We start from the raw sequence: 18,196 nt of genomic DNA on the forward strand, positions 1-18,196 counted from the left end.
CTGTGTATTCATACACCTTTTGGAACCAGCATTAACTTTTTTTTTCCACAATTTCAGCTATGGTGGATCTTCTATTAGTTTTGACTATATGGGCCAGTATTCACTTACTATTTGCATCAGTGAGCCTTGGCTGCCCATGACCCTGTTGCTGGTTCACCAGATTTCCTACCTTGGACCAATTTTGGTTGGTACTGACCAGTGCAGATTGGGAACATCTCACAAAAGTTGCAGTTTTGGAGATGCTCTGACCAAGTCATCTCATCTAGACATTACACTTTGGCTCTTGTCACAGTTGCTCATATCCTTTCACATTCCCATTTTTTATGCTCTCAACATATTAACTTCAATGAAAACATGTTCACTTGCATGCTCCACATTGGTGGTCAATGGCAGTGAAAGTTCAGCCCCATCACCCCCCTGCATTGGTAGTCATGACATTGAAAGTTAACCCCTATCCCCCCCCCCCATCAATGATCAAGGCAGTAGAGTTAACTTCCCCATATTGGTGGCAATGGCAGTGAAAATTAACCTTCCCAACTCAAATCAATGTTGAAGTTTACATCAGTGAAAGTTAACCCCCCTATTGATGATCACTCAAACGATTACATGCTCCCCTACCAGTCTCTCTCTCTCTCTCTTCATGGGCTGGGACTTTATTTGTACTGTGGGTGCAGATTTCTCCACCCTTAGCACAGTCTTTTTAAGTGCCAGGTGCTGGAACACTGCTACTAGTCATTACTGCTCACCTCATTTATTACAAGAATTAGCTCTTTCTCTGATTCAAACCCCCTCACATGCTCTCTCTCTCTCCCCTGATTCAGTAGCTCTGAAGCCAGCATTTGAGAGCTCAATCCTGTAATGGTGGGGGCGAGCAGTAATGATTACACCTCACTTACCAACATCCTATCACCATCTTGGGAGTATTCCAGCCAGGTTTCTGGGGATGCCTAATGGCCTATACCTATAGCAAGGGCATTCTTCATCTTTAGTCAGAGCTGCACAGTTTGGTTTTATCTATAGACACCCCTTATCCACATTAGCAGTTTTTTGGTAAAGGTAAATTAACCCTGTAAACCAAAGTTAAAGTTAAACATTCCAAACAATTGCCATTTAAATGTGGCTTGACAATTTTTTAGTAGTTTTATTTCCTCTTTCCTCTACAAAGGTATTGCTAAATTATACAAAAGAAAAATTCAGTACATCTCTTTCATAAATATTTTATGATACTTTTGTAATTTGTTTGCTGCCAGTTTGTTCAGTATTTTTACACATACTAATGAATACTATTAAGCATTAGTTTCTTCTTAAGTATATATCTAAAAGGTTTGTGGATTCCCATGTGTAATATTTCACACATTTTATGTATGGTATAAACTATCTGATAAAAACAACAGTGGGATATCCCATTATTCCTGGCAAGTGGGATTGCCAGGACCAACTAAAAGCATTGCTTTGCATGCTTTATTGGTCACCATTCACAAAAAGGGATAAATTGAACTTCCTACTGTGAACAATTTTGTTAAAAGTATGTGTCACAAAATTTCAGGAACTGAAACAATCTGTCTTTTTTGAGATAACAGAGTGTACATTTAAAAAGGCACATATTAATACACCTTGAATTACATATAAAGACGTTGATGGGATTCAAATTATAACTTGTCGAGAATGGTTTCTGTGAACATTTTGTTTCCCTGAATATCAATCAAAGCTTGTGGCATATAACTAAACAAAGACATCCAGCTGATTCTGCAATTCCCTGCAGATACTACCAATGCTTCATTATTTGCCAGTTTGGGAGGAAAAGAAAAGCACTTTTGAACCTCAAATAGAATCATTGTTCATATCACTTTATATTTTAATAAAAATTTGTTGGATATTAGAGGTTCCTACAGCAGAGCCAGAACACTATTCACACACTGTTCTTTCTTTGAGACGCCAGTAAAATAACTAATTAAAAGCTTAGTTTTTCAAGCATAAGGTAGACATTTCTGAATAGTATTAGCTATCCATTCTATAATCTGCTAAGTACCTTTTAACAATAAACCTAGGATACTTTTGCTTTAGATGATTCTGTATTAAAGCAGTTGAATGACTGAATCATTTCTTCTGCAAACAAATTATCTGGGCAAGCTGACAACAGTGTCACAAAGATATGTGCCTTTAATGATAGCTGTAATGCAGTGCAACTGATGTTCAGAAGCGTTAAATCTGAAAAGAGTGAAATGCTCTCTTCCAACAAATGGAGAAATGCTTGCTTTTATGAGGAATAAAAGGGAACTCAGGATCATAATCATGGATGATGGAATGTAGAACAGAGACACTGACAAATGAAGTGGGAAAGCCAAGTGCCGCTGTCAGCAGAAAATGCTAAAATGATCATTGGCTTTAATACTTTTCTGAGTTGCTGACCTTGAACAGGTAGGCAGGTCAGGAAAGTCAGGGAAAAGGCATAAGTTCTTATCTGCATAGTTGCTCCAGGCCAATGACTCAAAATATTGAGGAAAGCCAGCCAATTTTCCCATGCAGTGGGGCGGTGCCCACACTGCATGGGTTAAATGCTCATTTTTGTCTAGGGGATCATAAAGTTGAGATATAATTACCTAATCCGTCACTCCCACCATACCTGCCCCTCCAAACGTTAGCAGTCTTGTGAATGGGCTGGTCCTGACATCATACCTATACCTTATCTATATCATACCTATACCATTTCTATAGACCAGCTCCAGACATGAGGAGGCCACAACAGTCCAACACCGGACGTGGGGGAGCATGCTTTTCCGGAGGATGAGGTAAAGTAGAAGTATAGTTTTTCCCTGAGCCTCTAAGACAAAATGAGCAGTTAACCCATGCAGTGCGGGCATAGCCCCATTGTGTGGGAAAATAAAAAAATGAACTGGATGTTTGCTTTGAAGCAAGAGAGTCAGCCCGACAAGCAGGTAACTATAATTATATCCGAGGTGGTCAGCAACAATTGTTTCTTATAAAACAAGTTTATTTTAACCTTTTTTCATTCTACCAGATCATGCTTCTAGCCTGTTCTAGAGATATCTAATGGCCTTAAACTGATTGATTAGTGTCCAGAAGGCGTTTTCTGCGTAAACAGACTCCTAGTAGCCAATCAGGAGAGTGGAAAGAGTGAATAGAAAAGAAGAAATACTGCTAAAGGGGGAGTCATTCAGTGTGATGTATTAGAGACAAAAGAACAGGAGAGATTGCACCAATATAGGAAAGCGAAAAAGGAAAGCGAAAAAGGACAGGAAAGGAAAAAGCAAAGCTTGCTTATCAGTGGTCCAGAGATGTACCCTGTGTCCAGTCTTGGCAACTGTCAGCTATGTCCAGTGGCCAAGGTTAGAGATGTAGAGTGCCTGGACACTGGGATCAATTCAGTAGGACTTGCTATTAAGCATAAGCTTTAGGTCAACCCTGAGTGCGACCCGAACTCTAGTTATTCACAGTTTGGAAAAAGGTAACATATGGGATCATTCACCAACAAAGCAACCAATACCAATTATGCAGTGATGGCAATGGTTACTACGCTATAATGTAGATTTTTTTTTATATAAAAATGAATTTTGTGGGCCCAGTGCAAATAATTTAAGACAGATAATTTCTTCGACCGTTTTTTTTTCTGTTAATAAGTTACACTATAATGTTGATTTCTAAATGTAAAAACTGACATGGGACCTAGTGAAAATAAATAATGTAAGGCTTTGCAATTTAATATCGGGGTGTGAAAATAATTTAATACTGAGTGTTTTTTCTTGACATCCTAAATGGCATTTTAGTGATAATTTCAACATCCATTTAAAAAGGATTTTGGGGATACTGTTAAAGTTGCAAATAATATAAAACACGGTACATAGGTACTTCAATATTTTTGGGGCTATATTATGTGAATAAATCTAGATTTTAAAATGGCTGTTGGGATCCTCTTAATTAAAGCTTAGTGCAAATTATTTAATGCTGAAAGACACAACATTATTTTAGGGGCTTTTTCTTGCAAACAAATGCCACTCTATTGACATCTACATTTTAACATGACTAGTGAAGGTCCGGGTTAAAATAGGGACTCGTTTTTGCACACGCAACTATTAGGGAACATATGGGAATTAAAACTGTGGGGTTGATTTACTAAACTAGAGATTTGGTGCAGCTGTGCATAGAAACCAATCCCTTTTATAGGTTTTTTTTGTCATTGAACAAGCTGAAATTAGAAGCTGACTGACTATCATGCACAGCTGCAACAGATTTTGCACTCTCCAATTTTAGTAAATCGACCCATATGTGTCACTCTTCAGTGTGAAGAGTGGGTCCTTTGGATTACTGGGTGTACATTATGGACCACTAGCCATAGGTAGCAAAATACTTTGCAATTTTTACTTCACAATAAAACCTGTCTGGTCTCTACCTTATATACAAAAACCACTAACATAGTGTACAATGTAATGTTGATTTCTACATTTTAACATGGTTGGTGGGGTCCGGTTTATAATGTTTACTTGTGAAGTATTATTCATTTGTTCTAGGCCCATTTTCAATCTTTTGGGTGATTTTTCAACAAATTACACTCTAATGTTGATATCCTTTTTTTAATGGCTGCTGGGTGTCCTGTTCAAACTGCGACCTAATGGAATTGATTATTGCTTGCTTAGGAGCAACAGGTTTTTTTTGTGAATAAATTACATTCTAAAGTTGATTTTTAAAATGGCTCTTGGGGTCCTATTCAAACTGGGTCCTAGTGCAAATGATCCAATATTTTTCTATTAGTAAATTACACTATAATGATAATTTCTATATTTAAAAATAAATGTTGGAGGTCCTGTTAAAAATGGTGCCTAGTGCAAATAATTAAACACTGTGCATGTAAATATTACAATATTTTGGGGGCTTTATTTCCAAATTTGCTGTTCAAAATTGGGACATAGTACAAGTGACTTAATACTGTGTTTGTATACACACCAGTATGTTGTGGGCCTTTTCAGTGAATATATTACACTCTAAAAAAGAACCCTGCCAGCCATTTTAAAATCCAGGAATTGGCATTAAATAGGGTCTAGTGCCAGTGATTACATACTGTGCACATATGTGAACCTATATTTTGGAGTCTAATATATGTGAATTTTACGGTATCCCTTGAATAATTCAGTACAATAAGGCTATAAATAGCATAAAGATACACTTTTCCCCAAAAAGTGTAAAAACTGTGAATATAAATATGCTAATACCAATATTCCCAAAAGTATATATCACACAAATATATTAAAAGAAAAAAAAAATTAAAAATGTAACAGTCCAAAAATAGATAAGAAATAAAATTAAATAAATAATGTTATAAAAAGTCACTCTGTGCCAACTTCAATCATCAATCTTCATATTCAGCCTTTCAATGGCTCAAAGAAACCTCAACATAAAAAGAAAAATCACATAGTGCATTATCTTAAATAAAATATAAATGAAACAGATGTGATAAACGCAAACAACCATGCATGATCACAAATAGTGAAAAAAGTGAAAGTGTCAAAATAGTGCCAGTGAATCAATCCAGTGAAAAATATGCATCCAAAAACATGTGAAACACTGTGTCCACTTCTATAGTGTAAGGAGTGAATACCCTTACCAAAAATATGTAAATAATATGCCTTTACACCTCCCTCGAGGGTATTATCACAAATTGTGCTTCAACCGAAGGATCATCACAGCCTCATTTTAAAAGAGGAATCATGATGTAAGCATATTCAATAAAGTATTTTAAATTGTATATGCGGGTTTACGCTATGATTTATTCTATATATGGTGGGCATCGGTGGATTGGTGGAGATTCATGGTTATACTTGAAAGCTGCTATATCTGGATGACATCTTGATCTGATCCATGAGGCTGTGATGATCCTTTGGTTGAAGCAGAATTTGTGATAATACCCTTGCTGGGAGGCGTAAAGGAATATTATTGACATATTTTTGGTAAGGGTATTCACTCCTTACACTATAGAAGTGGACACAGTGTTTCACATGTTGTTTTTGGATGCTTATTTTTCACTGGATTGATTCACTGGCACTATTTTGACACTTTCACTTTTTTCACTATTTGTGATCACATATGGTTGGTTGCGTTTATCACATCTGTTTCATTTATATTTTATTTAAGATAATGCACTGTGATTTTTCTTTTTATGTTGAGGTTTCTTTGAGCCATTGAATATGAAGATTGATGATTGAAGTTGGCACAGAGGGACTTTTTATAACATTATATATTTTGGAGTCTGTCAGCAAAAAACAATATATCCTAATGTGGATTTCTTGATGATCAAATGGCTGGTAAGGGTCCTGTTAAAAATGGGACCTAGTACAAGTAATTCAATAGTGTGCATGTAGGTGCTTAAATGCTGTGCTTAGAAACACTATACTTTGTTGACTAAAACAAGATATTGTCTAGATTTTCAGATTAAAATATGGCTGATGCCTCTCCTGTTGACAATGTGGTATAGTAAAAATGCTCAAACACAGTGGACTGATCAGTACAACGTGAATGCCTTTTTTTGTAAAATAATACACAATAATGTTAAATTACTTAATACTTCCAAACTTTTTGCAAAAAAAAAAAAAATCACTCAGATTTAGATTTTGTTTAAAAAACACACCTGCCTGGTCTGTCCCCTTTAAACTGCAAATTCTATATATGATGCCAGGATTGTGTGGATATTCATCAACATACCTAGGATCAATAAACACAAACACTGTTTCTTCTAGTTATGGACTTTAAAGGTGTCAAGAATTGTACCAAATATGCTCTAGAGCAGGGGCGGACTGACAACTCATGGGGCCCCCGGGCAATAGGGGATCATGGGGCCCCTCTGTCCTTGCCCAAACTCAAAAAAAGCCTATGAAAAAGGTACCAGGGACATCTCATGGGGTCCCCTACTGACCCCGGGCCCTCGGGCAGTGGCCGAGTTTCCAAATGGTCAGTCTGCCCCTGCTCTAGAGCATATTTTGGTACAATTCATGACACCTTTAAAGTCCAATAACTAGAAGAAACTGTGTTTCTATCACTTTAAACTGCAGCACACTTAAGCTGCTTACATAGTTTGCATCGAGTCTGCACAATTTTTGCAGCGTCTTTCTGGAAATTAACATGATCTATTTTTTATTTCTTTATTCAAAGTGGAACTTTACTTGCAACAACTTGATAAAAAGTAATGTTCTTTAGCAAGGAACACACATTCAACATTAATAATTATGTGTGTGCTGAAAACTGCATCCAGCATTGCGTCTGTTTCTTTTTGCTGGAGGCTGCCATTTTGTTAAAGCCCAGAGCCCCTGAGCAACAGTAAATCTTTTAGATTGGCCTCTACATTTTTGGCACAAGGTCAAAAAATAGAAAGCAACTAAGTGTGTGCAGAGCAGGGTGAGACCGTGTTTTACTGGATTTTAAACAGTATATGAACCTATTTTTAATGTTTTACATACTGTAGCTATACCTGTAAAAGGGGCCAGCCTGCAGAGATCTAGCAGGACTTAAGTTTCTGACTAAAGTTTCACTTTAAAGATAACTGCTGACTCCAAATTAAAAACAGCCTAGTAAACTAATGCTTGCATACTATGCATATAATCAGTATAGTTTTTCTGGCTTTTTTCTTTTTTTTGTTTTATTCTTTGCTTTTCTCAGTGAAATAATACTCTAATTTTTCTCAATTAAAACTTGACTGACATTGAATCTGTGCAATATTTCCATTTTTTAACTGAATAAAACCACAAATCTGATTCCTTATACAGTATACATAACCAACTGGATCCCTTTGAAAGTGCATCCTCCTGGATGTGGTCTTTAAAACAATACACAAGTAGGTACTCCTCCAGCCAGTGCTCTAAGCCTATGCTGCAAAAAACCTAAACACCCTATTAAAACGCAGCTTCTCAGTCACACAGTGCAGGCTCTCTCTGCCATAGCTCATGCAGTAGGGCAAGCTAGTGCCTCTAGTGTATGTACCACCTCTTCTCACCAATAGTTCAGCCAGGATACCCAAACGTTAACAAATATAATCACTTGCAAGTAATTTACAGCCTTGCTATCTCTATCACGGTCTTTGTTTGACCTGGGCAGGGATTGCATAATAAAGAAATAACCCAAATCATTTTTCATAATAACATTTGAAAAAAATACATATTAATTTGAACATTTTTCCAAATAAAACACATACAAAAAATATACTGTTGGCAGGAGGTAAAATAGGTGAGTCTGAATCAGTGTTTGTCTCTTAGCACTATTAAAATCATGTTTTTTGCCCTTTTTTAATTTTGTCTCAAAGTATTTACCTCTCACTGTTTGGATATGAAAAATGTAAACATATGAACATGAAAAAAGGGCAGTCCGCAAAGGACAGTTTAGCTTGTGTCAGAACAAGTGGTACAACCAACTCCAACTTGTGAGAGGGTGGGTAGCCTATGTCCTTTGTTGTTCCCCCTGCAACTATACCTCTACTGCAGTGAAGCCAGCCACCAGATTTAATAAATACAATCATAGCTATGACAAACATGGGGATGAAATATGGGGGTGTTTTGGAGCACACCTTGGTTGTGCTGCACACAAAGGACAGATTTGCCTGTTTCAGCCAGTGTGAAACCAAGGTTACCTATTTTGGGCTGACACTATTTTCCAATTAAATGTTCTCACATCACCTATGCCTACAGGCCGATGGATCCAGCCACTATCAAGAGATAAAGCAAAGATACTCTTTGCTACCCTACCTCTCAATGGGCTGGTTTGTGCTCCTTCAATTTCCTCCTCCTCAATGCCAGCATGACCAACTCTCCTCCTCACCACCAGCATCATAAATCGACTTTCCTTCTTCACTGGCAGCATCCCAACCCTCCCCCTCCATTACTTCTCCACTTCTCCTCCACCCATTACTTCTCTGCTCCCTGTTGCTTGTCCCTGCTGCTGTGCCTCCAGTGCCTGCCCTATTACACCACACAGAGTGTGCTCTAGGAGGAACACCAGAGGGATTGTGTTGCTAATCCCTGCCTCAACTCACCCCACCATTCTGGTTGCCTCTTCCAAGGGTTACAAGATGGTGCAGAATGAAGAGTCAGGATTCACCAATGTTAATGCTGTAATGGTGCTGCCACTGCAGCATGATCAATGTTGAAGTCAAGTGCATGACTATATTACATATCAGGTGGTTGACAGGCAGTTTGTGTTGATGGTGCATTTTGGCAAGAACACCACTTGGAAGTTATGATTAACTAAAGTGCCGCAGGAGAACTTGAAAGCCAGGGTACCTAACCAGCAGCTGCCTAACCACCATGTTCAGGACATGTACCATGCAAGGTATGTGTTTATATATGTTCACAGACAATCTAGGCTGACACAAGCTGGTGTGGAGTCAGTCACCCCTCAGCCTGCCTGTCCCAGAAGAACCTCCAGAGCCTCTTGACCTGTGTGGCTCCTTTTCCTCAGAAATATTAGTAGCACAACCGTTTGGCAGCATTTTTCTTGGGAAGTTGCTTAAGTGCTGGAGCATTTAGGGGGACTAGTAGTTCTCAGGGTTAACTAACTGAAGCCATTGAAGGGGGAAAAGGTTACTGTGCTGTCACTATCACCAAGGTGTAGGAGACAGGGTGGCACCATCAGTTTCAGCATTGTGCCCCAGCCTGCATTTCAATTGCCACCCAATTTACCAAGTGTGTGGTAAATGTGATATCATTCCTGCCCATTCTTTCTGGATCATTGTCTGTGGTCATGTGGACCTGACACTGTGATCCAGCAATACAGGGACATTAGCACTGTACATGCTGTTGGAGGGTAGGCATGGCTCTCTAAGCAAAAATGGCATGTGGATATCTTCCACTGTTAGTAAAGCACAGGTAATAAACTTGCAGAAAGGGACTGACTCCATCATCTGGAATGGGAATGGCTGTAAAGACAACAGTTTTGCCAAGCTAGCATTGTGACTCTGTTCATGGAGGTGACATTTTTTCCTTACACTCCAGCAACTGAGAAACACAGATCTGCATGGTCAAGGATGCTGCTGGAGATGGTGGGGAGGGAGGGGTTGGGAGACTTACAGTGAAGTTCAAGCCTGTGACTGACCCTACCCAGAGTGGTTCTAGGATGGCATTCTTCCAAGATGTAAGTCAAGCATCTCAAACCCCTTTCCATATTTTCCTCCCTATCGCTTGAAGCTGCAGATGTTGCAATGGATGTAGATGGTGAATCTTGTAAAGGCGGGGTGTAAAGTGAGGAATGAGAAGTGTGGGGCAGAGCTGTAAGCTCTTCAGTTAGAGGGGAGTGCAAAAAGGACAGGACATGCTATCCTATGCTGCTGAGCCACTTCAGAGGGGGCCTTTTGCTGCTGACTTGTCTCATTGAGGTGCTGCTTCTACTTAAATGGCTGGTGCTTTTACACAACAGAGACCCACACTGAGATATTTTAATTTGATACCTTTTCAAGTGCTTGTGTCAGGAAGATGCTTGCCATAATGCAGCTGAGGCCTCTGGGCTTACACAACGTCGCAGATGTGTGAGGGCCCATTCTGCTGTGCATAGACGTGCGCATTTGCGTTCACGCATGCACTGTGCACACACGCGACTGCCTGTTGCTAATGTTGACGCCAATCAGACTTTTTAAACTCAGAAGCACTATTAGCCTGTGCTGTCTGATCTGCAGCTCCCCCACCTGTATTCCTGTGCTTGTTCCTGTGAGTGATACCTTTGATTGACCCCGGCTTGCTTCTTGGACTCTGCCTCCTGTATCTGCTTGATTTGCTCCCACCATCACTGACCTTGGCTTGTGACCCGACCATTCTTCATGCCTGCTGTTTATGCCTGATCCGCTCACCTGTTACCGACCAAGCCTGTCTGACCCTGCATACAGCGTGCTACACTGCTCTGCAACCAACCTGTCCTGCTGTGCCATCTGCTCTACTACCAGCCTGCTCTGCCATGAGCAAGTCCAGCTGTGACATCTTCCTGGTACCACTGCCTGCCTGCTCTGCTACCAGCCTGTCCCACTGTGGTGTCTGCCTGCTGCCAGCCTGCTCTGCCACCAGCCAGTCCAGCTGTGACATCTGCCTGCTACCAGCCTGCTTTGCTGCCAGCCGGTCCAGCCATCCTGTCAGGGATCCCGGGTCCTCGGCGGTGCGCGCATGCGCAGACCGCCGATCCGTCCCAGCCGGCGAGCGCAGAGTCCTCGGCGATCGCAGTCGGCCGCGCATGCGCAGTAGCGATCGCGGCCGCACCAATGGGAGAGCAGGGCGCTCTATTTAAAGCTGCCCTGTGCATCTCCAAGTTGCCGCAAGGTCTTGTTCCTGTCCTGTAAGTACGCTTCCTTGTTGCCAAACTCTGCCTGTTCTGTTTATGCTGACCTTCTCCTGCTCTGACCCCGGCTCGTCCCTGATCATCCTTCTGCCTGACCCCCTGTACCGCGCTGCCCGCTACCTGCTGAACCTGGCTTGTGACCCCGACCATTCTCCGCTTACTCCCCCTGTACCACGCTGCCCGCACAATACCGACCCGGCTAGTCTGACCTCGCCTACTCCTGATAGTTGCCCATCCATCCCGCTCGGATCGGGATCTGTCATCCCATCCATCCAGCTCGGATCGGAATCTGTCATCCCATCCATCCCGCTCGGATCGGGATCTGTCGTCCCCTTCACAGCAGGCTCAACCCGGGCACATACCCTCAGCGGGACCCCTCTGCCACCGCCGGGGGTGCCCAGGGATGCGACCTGGTTTCAGTCTTGCACCAAGTCCATCCCCACCATCAGGGGCCCTGGTGAAAAGGCAGACTGGGATTTAGACTCCGCGTCCTGGGAAACCCCGTGCCGTGGACCACTAGAGATCCCGTTGGGTGGAGCCTGACACATCCCATCTGCCAGCGAAGTGCCAACAATTCCTGCACAGACTACAGGACTGACCAGGCACTCATACCCCGCCATGCTCTTGTGGTTGCTGTTCCACCTTCAGTGGCCCTTGAGCTGGAGCTGTACGAGAGGCCTTCTCGTCCTGGGAAACCCCGTGCCGTGGACCACTAGAGATCCCGTTGGGCGGAGCCTGACAGTACCTTGCGGCCATGACTGAGCCTGGAAGGGGAACTTCCCCTCTGGACGACATCTGCCAACAGATGGAGACCCTTACACTGGGAATTAGGGGCCTACAGGAAGGTTATACGGTATTGGACAGACGCATGCAGACCTTAGCTACCTCTACCAGGGGGTCTGGGGAACCCATTAGGGAGACTCCGGGGTTGTTACCCGCACCAGAACCCCGTGTCCCCACACCGGAACGTTTTTCCGGAGACCGAAGTAGATTCAGGGCCTTTCGTAACTCCTGTCAGCTATACTTTGACCTCCAGCCTCAGACCTTTTCCTCCGAATCGGTGAGGGTAGGGTTCATTATTTCCCTACTACAGGGGGGACCCCAAGACTGGGCCCACCGGCTCTGAGAGAAGCGAGACCCACTGTTGCAGTCAGTGACGGTATTTTTTGAGGCTATGGCCCTCTTGTATGACGACCCGCTGCGCACCGCAATGGCCGAGAGGGCCCTATATACACTCAGGCAGGGTCACCGGACAGTGGAGGACTATGCCGCCGAATTCAGGCGTTGGCATAGTGACTGCCAATGGAACGAGGCGGCTCTGCACCACCAGTTCCGCGTAGGGTTAGCTGAATCCCTGAAGGACGAATTGGCCCGAATAGACATACCTAGCACTTTGTAGGCCTTGATAGCTTTGACTATTCGAATTGACCGCCGGTTGCGGGAGCGCAGGCAGGAAAGATGCAACCAAGGACAAGGATCAACTGGAACACCCCCTCAGGCCTCAACCCAGTTACAGCCGGCAAGCCAGAACCAGGATGCCATGGATACACCCGAGACCGGGCCATCGGGAAGGATCCGGCCGACACTTACGCCTGAGGAACGCCAGAGGCGTCTTACCAACCATCTCTGCCTCTACTGTGGGGGAGCAGGCCATGTGGTACGTACCTGTCCAGCGCATGCTGTGAAGGGGACGACAGATCCCGATCCGAGCGGGATGGATGGGATGACAGATCCCGATCCGAGCTGGATGGATGGGATGACAGATCCTGATCCGAGCGGGATGGATGGGCAACTATCAGGAGTAGGCGAGGTCAGACTAGCCGGGTCGGTATTGTGCGGGCAGCGTGGTACAGGGGGAGTAAGCGGAGAATGGTCAGGGTCACAAGCCAGGTTCAGCAGGTAGCGGGCAGCGCGGTACAGAGGGTCAGGCAGAAGGATGGTCAGGGACGAGCCGGGGTCAGAGCAGGAGAAGGTCAGCATAAACAGAACAGGCAGAGTTTGGCAACAAGGAAGCATACTTACAGGACAGGAACAAGACCTTGCGGCAACTTGGAGATGCACAGGGCAGCTTTAAATAGAGAGCCCTGCTCTCCCATTGGTGCGGCCGCGATCGCTACTGCACATGCGCGGCCGACCGCGATCGCCGAGGGCTCTGCGCTCGCCGGCTGGGACGGATCGGCGGTCTGCGCATGCGCGCGCCGCCGAGGACCCGGGATCCCTGACATTGCCCCCCCCCCTACGGGCAACCTCCGGATGCCCAACCGACCCCTACTCAACGGCTGGTACCGAAAAAATTCCCGCACAAGCCTTGGGGCGTGCACATTTTGGGCCGGCTCCCATGAATTTTCCTCCGCCCCATATCCTTTCCATTTAACCAGAAACTGAGTTTGGCCTCCCCTCCTCCTGCAATCTAAGATAGCTTCAACTTCAAATTCCCCCTCCCCATCCACGTCTACTGCCTCCGGTGGCTTAGACCTTCGATCCGGGAAGGGGTCTGGAGTTGCTGGTTTCAACAGGGACACATGGAAGACCGGATGAACCTTCAAAGATTCGGGCAGTGCCAGCTCGTATGCCACCTCGTTGATCTTACGTTTGACCCGGAAAGGCCCCAAGAACTTGGGAGCCAATTTCTTCGAAGGGCAGGACATTTTTAAATTTGCGGTGGACAACCAAACCTGGTCCTCTGGCCGCAAACTCAATTCCCCTCTTCTTTTCATATCAAACGCCCTCTTATTGTCATCCTGGGCCTTTGCCATTGCTTCCTGCAATACCTTGCTATTGGTTGACAGGAAGGTCAACATATCCTGCGTGGCTGGGACTGCGACCTCCGGGATTAGATCTGGCAGGAATACAGGGTGGAACCCATAGTTTGCGAAAAACGGGGACTGTCTAGTAGCAGAGTGACTTGCATTATTATATGCGAATTCCGCAAGCGGCAGGAGAGTAACCCAGTCATTTTGGAGGAAGGTGGTATAGCACCTGAGGTACTGCTCTAGGGTCTGGTTTGTACGCTCCGTCTGGGATGTTTGGGGATCCCGAAGAGAATCCCAAGCCAGACACTATCCTGTCCCCAGGAAATTTCTTAGTTCTCCAATCGGAGCTCCATTCTCAACTGCAGACCGCGTCCGTAGGAATGCAAGGTCCACCTGGTGTCCCCTTACTAAATAGGGAAGGACTTTTTTGGAAGGAGGATCATATTGTGGTCCCTGAGGAGGCCCGTACATTGGTATTAGGATACTGCCACGATCACCCACTGGCTGGGCACTTTGGGGTACGTAAGACCTTGGAGCTGCTGCAGCGTACTTTCTGGTGGCCTAATATGGCCAGGGAGTGCGAAACCTACATAAAGACCTGTCCCGTTTGTCAGAGAAACAAACCCACTAGGAATAAAGCTTGGGGTCTCTTGCGCCCATTACCCATACCCGACAGGCCATGGACCATGATTTCCATTGACTTTATCGTGGAACTTCCACCCTCTCAGGACCACACAGCAATCTTCGTGATTGTAGACCGCCTGTCCAAGATGGCCCATTTTGTACCTCTAAAGGACACACCTACGGCCCTTGAGACAGCACGTGTGTTTATTAAGGAAGTGGTAAGACTCCACGGAATTCCCAGGGACATTGTATCTGACAGAGGGGTTCAGTTTACGTCCAGGTTCTGGAAAGCTCTATGTGAAACCCTGGGGATTAAGTTATCGTTCTCTTCAGCTTATCACCCACAGACCAATGGCCAGACGGAGCGTACAAACCAGACCCTAGAGCAGTACCTCAGGTGCTATACCACCTTCCTCCAAAATGACTGGGTTACTCTCCTGCCGCTTGCGGAATTCGCATATAATAATGCAAGTCACTCTGCTACTAGACAGTCCCCGTTTTTCGCAAACTATGGGTTCCACCCTGTATTCCTGCCAGATCTAATCCCGGAGGTCGCAGTCCCAGCCACGCAGGATATGTTGACCTTCCTGTCAACCAATAGCAAGGTATTGCAGGAAGCAATGGCAAAGGCCCAGGATGACAATAAGAGGGCGTTTGATATGAAAAGAAGAGGGGAATTGAGTTTGCGGCCAGAGGACCAGGTTTGGTTGTCCACCGCAAATTTAAAAATGTCCTGCCCTTCGAAGAAATTGGCTCCCAAGTTCTTGGGGCCTTTCCGGGTCAAACGTAAGATCAACGAGGTGGCATACGAGCTGGCACTGCCCGAATCTTTGAAGGTTCATCCGGTCTTCCATGTGTCCCTGTTGAAACCAGCAACTCCAGACCCCTTCCCGGATCGAAGGTCTAAGCCACCGGAGGCAGTAGACGTGGATGGGGAGGGGGAATTTGAAGTTGAAGCTATCTTAGATTGCAGGAGGAGGGGAGGCCAAACTCAGTTTCTGGTTAAATGGAAAGGATATGGGGCGGAGGAAAATTCATGGGAGCCGGCCCAAAATGTGCACGCCCCAAGGCTTGTGCGGGAATTTTTTCGGTACCAGCCGTTGAGTAGGGGTCGGTTGGGCATCCGGAGGTTGCCCGTAGGGGGGGGGGCAATGTCAGGGATCCCGGGTCCTCGGCGGCGCGCGCATGCGCAGACCGCCGATCCGTCCCAGCCGGCGAGCGCAGAGCCCTCGGCGATCGCGGTCGGCCGCGCATGTGCAGTAGCGATCGCGGCCGCACCAATGGGAGAGCAGGGCTCTCTATTTAAAGCTGCCCTGTGCATCTCCAAGTTGCCGCAAGGTCTTGTTCCTGTCCTGTAAGTATGCTTCCTTGTTGCCAAACTCTGCCTGTTCTGTTTATGCTGACCTTCTCCTGCTCTGACCCCGGCTCGTCCCTGACCATCCTTCTGCCTGACCCTCTGTACCGCGCTGCCCGCTACCTGCTGAACCTGGCTTGTGACCCTGACCATTCTCCGCTTACTCCCCCTGTACCACGCTGCCCGCACAATACCGACCCGGCTAGTCTGACCTCGCCTACTCCTGATAGTTGCCCATCCATCCCGCTCGGATCAGGATCTGTCATCCCATCCATCCAGCTCGGATCGGGATCTGTCATCCCATCCATCCCGCTCGGATCGGGATCTGTCGTCCCCTTCACAGCAGGCTCAACCCGGGCACATACCCTCAGCGGGACCCCTCTGCCACCGCCGGGGGTGCCCAGGGACGCGACCTGGTTTCAGTCTTGCACCAAGTCCATCCCCACCATCAGGGGCCCTGGTGAAAAGGCAGACTGGGACTTAGACTCCGCGTCCTGGGAAACCCCGTGCCGTGGACCACTAGAGATCCCGTTGGGCGGAGCCTGACACATCCCATCTGCCAGCGAAGTGCCAACAATTCCTGCACAGACTACAGGACTGACCAGGCACTCATACCCCGCCATGCTCTTGTGGTTGCTGTTCCACCTTCAGTGGCCCTTGAGCTGGAGCTGTACGAGAGGCCTTCCTTTGCTGTCAGGCTCACAAGCAAGGTATGTGACAGAGGAACTGGACAATGTGGGATTGTTGATTTTTAGTGTTTGGTGCACTTTTTTTTACAGTACTACACTTACTTTCCTCAAATTAAGAAAATAAAAATAAGTTCACAAACTATACTATCAAACTGTTTTGCCAGTGGTCAATTAGTTTGAGGCTTAGGGCTTAAGCAACAATTTTATTTTTTTTTTGCATTTCTGTATGTCACCCTAGGCAGTGCCCAGCTTTCCATGCCCTTTATTTGACAACACCTTGCCTATCAGACTTGAAAATGGTCAGAATAGGTTTTCCAGATTCATCTCCAATTGACTTGAACAGGGTTAGGAATAAGGCTTCAAGCGGTCCAAGAATCTAACCCAGGCACTTGTGCTCAACACTACACACTCTCACACTAAGCAGAGTGGTCTTCAGTGGCAAAAAAGAGTTTGTGTTTTGCCCATTTCCTGGGATAAAGCTTCACTCATTATCCAGGCTAATTCCATCTTTTACACCATGTTACCCCTGTATTTAGGGTGTAATATGGTTCCAAGTAGACCTCTCCACCTCCAGCATGCCCAACACCCCCCCCCCCCTCCCCGTAGCAGCATGGAATGGTTCTACTTACCTGAAGATGCATTTGTACTGCATTAAGACCTACAAATCCTATCTGCCACCACAACAGATACTGTAGACTTGTAGTTCTCAAAGGAATATAAGTGTAGTTATCACTGCACTCATAGTCCATTAACACTTGCTCTAGCTCAATAACTGAAAATCTGTGTATTGGTATGGGCAGGACGGTGGAGGAAGAGTCTACAGGAGCACTGATAGCAGGTGCAATACTTTGCAGCCTCCTGTGAAAAACTGCCTATTTTTTCCTGCAAAAATATACACGTTTTTATCTAGAGACTGGCATACTTATTCAGCAAGTAGGAGCTATCAATTAAAAAAAACATGGTACTATAGTCAAGTAAATGTGCACACTTACAGTGCATTTACAATGCTCTCTGTTTTATAAGGTTGTAGAAAAAATGTCTAACAAAGCAAAGTGAGCACCCACAGATGCCTTACCCTCATTTAGGTGTAGTGTTACAAAAGTCAGTGTATTATGGTTTTACTAACTTTTATTTTTGTAAGATTTTGGGTGTTTGCAATGTCTTCTGTCATATTATATGTACCTGGCACCTGCTTTTGTTGTCATGTGCTGAACAGGGCGAATGATGGTTTATCATAAGTATTCACATTTTATCTTCATAGAGGACCCACATGACTAAAATTAAACAAATCAAATACTATACAAACAACCCCTGAACACTCTGTGTATGTCTATAATAATGTGAAACTTAATTTATACCATTTCATTTAACCCTGTTAATATAAACTCCATGCAGAGGGTTAGATCACCACATAAATTAAACACTCTTGACACTATGAACATATATAAAATAAACAGTCTTCA

The 18,196-nt window shown here is 44.8% G+C and overlaps 1 protein-coding gene across 1 annotated transcript in view; it reads right to left on the reverse strand.

The window, feature by feature from the left end:
* OCA2 (OCA2 melanosomal transmembrane protein) overlaps window positions 1-18,196 on the reverse strand; it is a 444,033-nt gene that overhangs the window by 35,102 nt on the left and 390,735 nt on the right. The window lies entirely within an intron of this gene.

Source organism: Staurois parvus, unplaced genomic scaffold (assembly GCF_062004578.1).
Source record: "Staurois parvus isolate SC_StPar_1 unplaced genomic scaffold, SC_StPar_1.0 ptg000634l, whole genome shotgun sequence".
In the NCBI taxonomy this organism is placed as follows: domain Eukaryota; kingdom Metazoa; phylum Chordata; class Amphibia; order Anura; family Ranidae; genus Staurois; species Staurois parvus.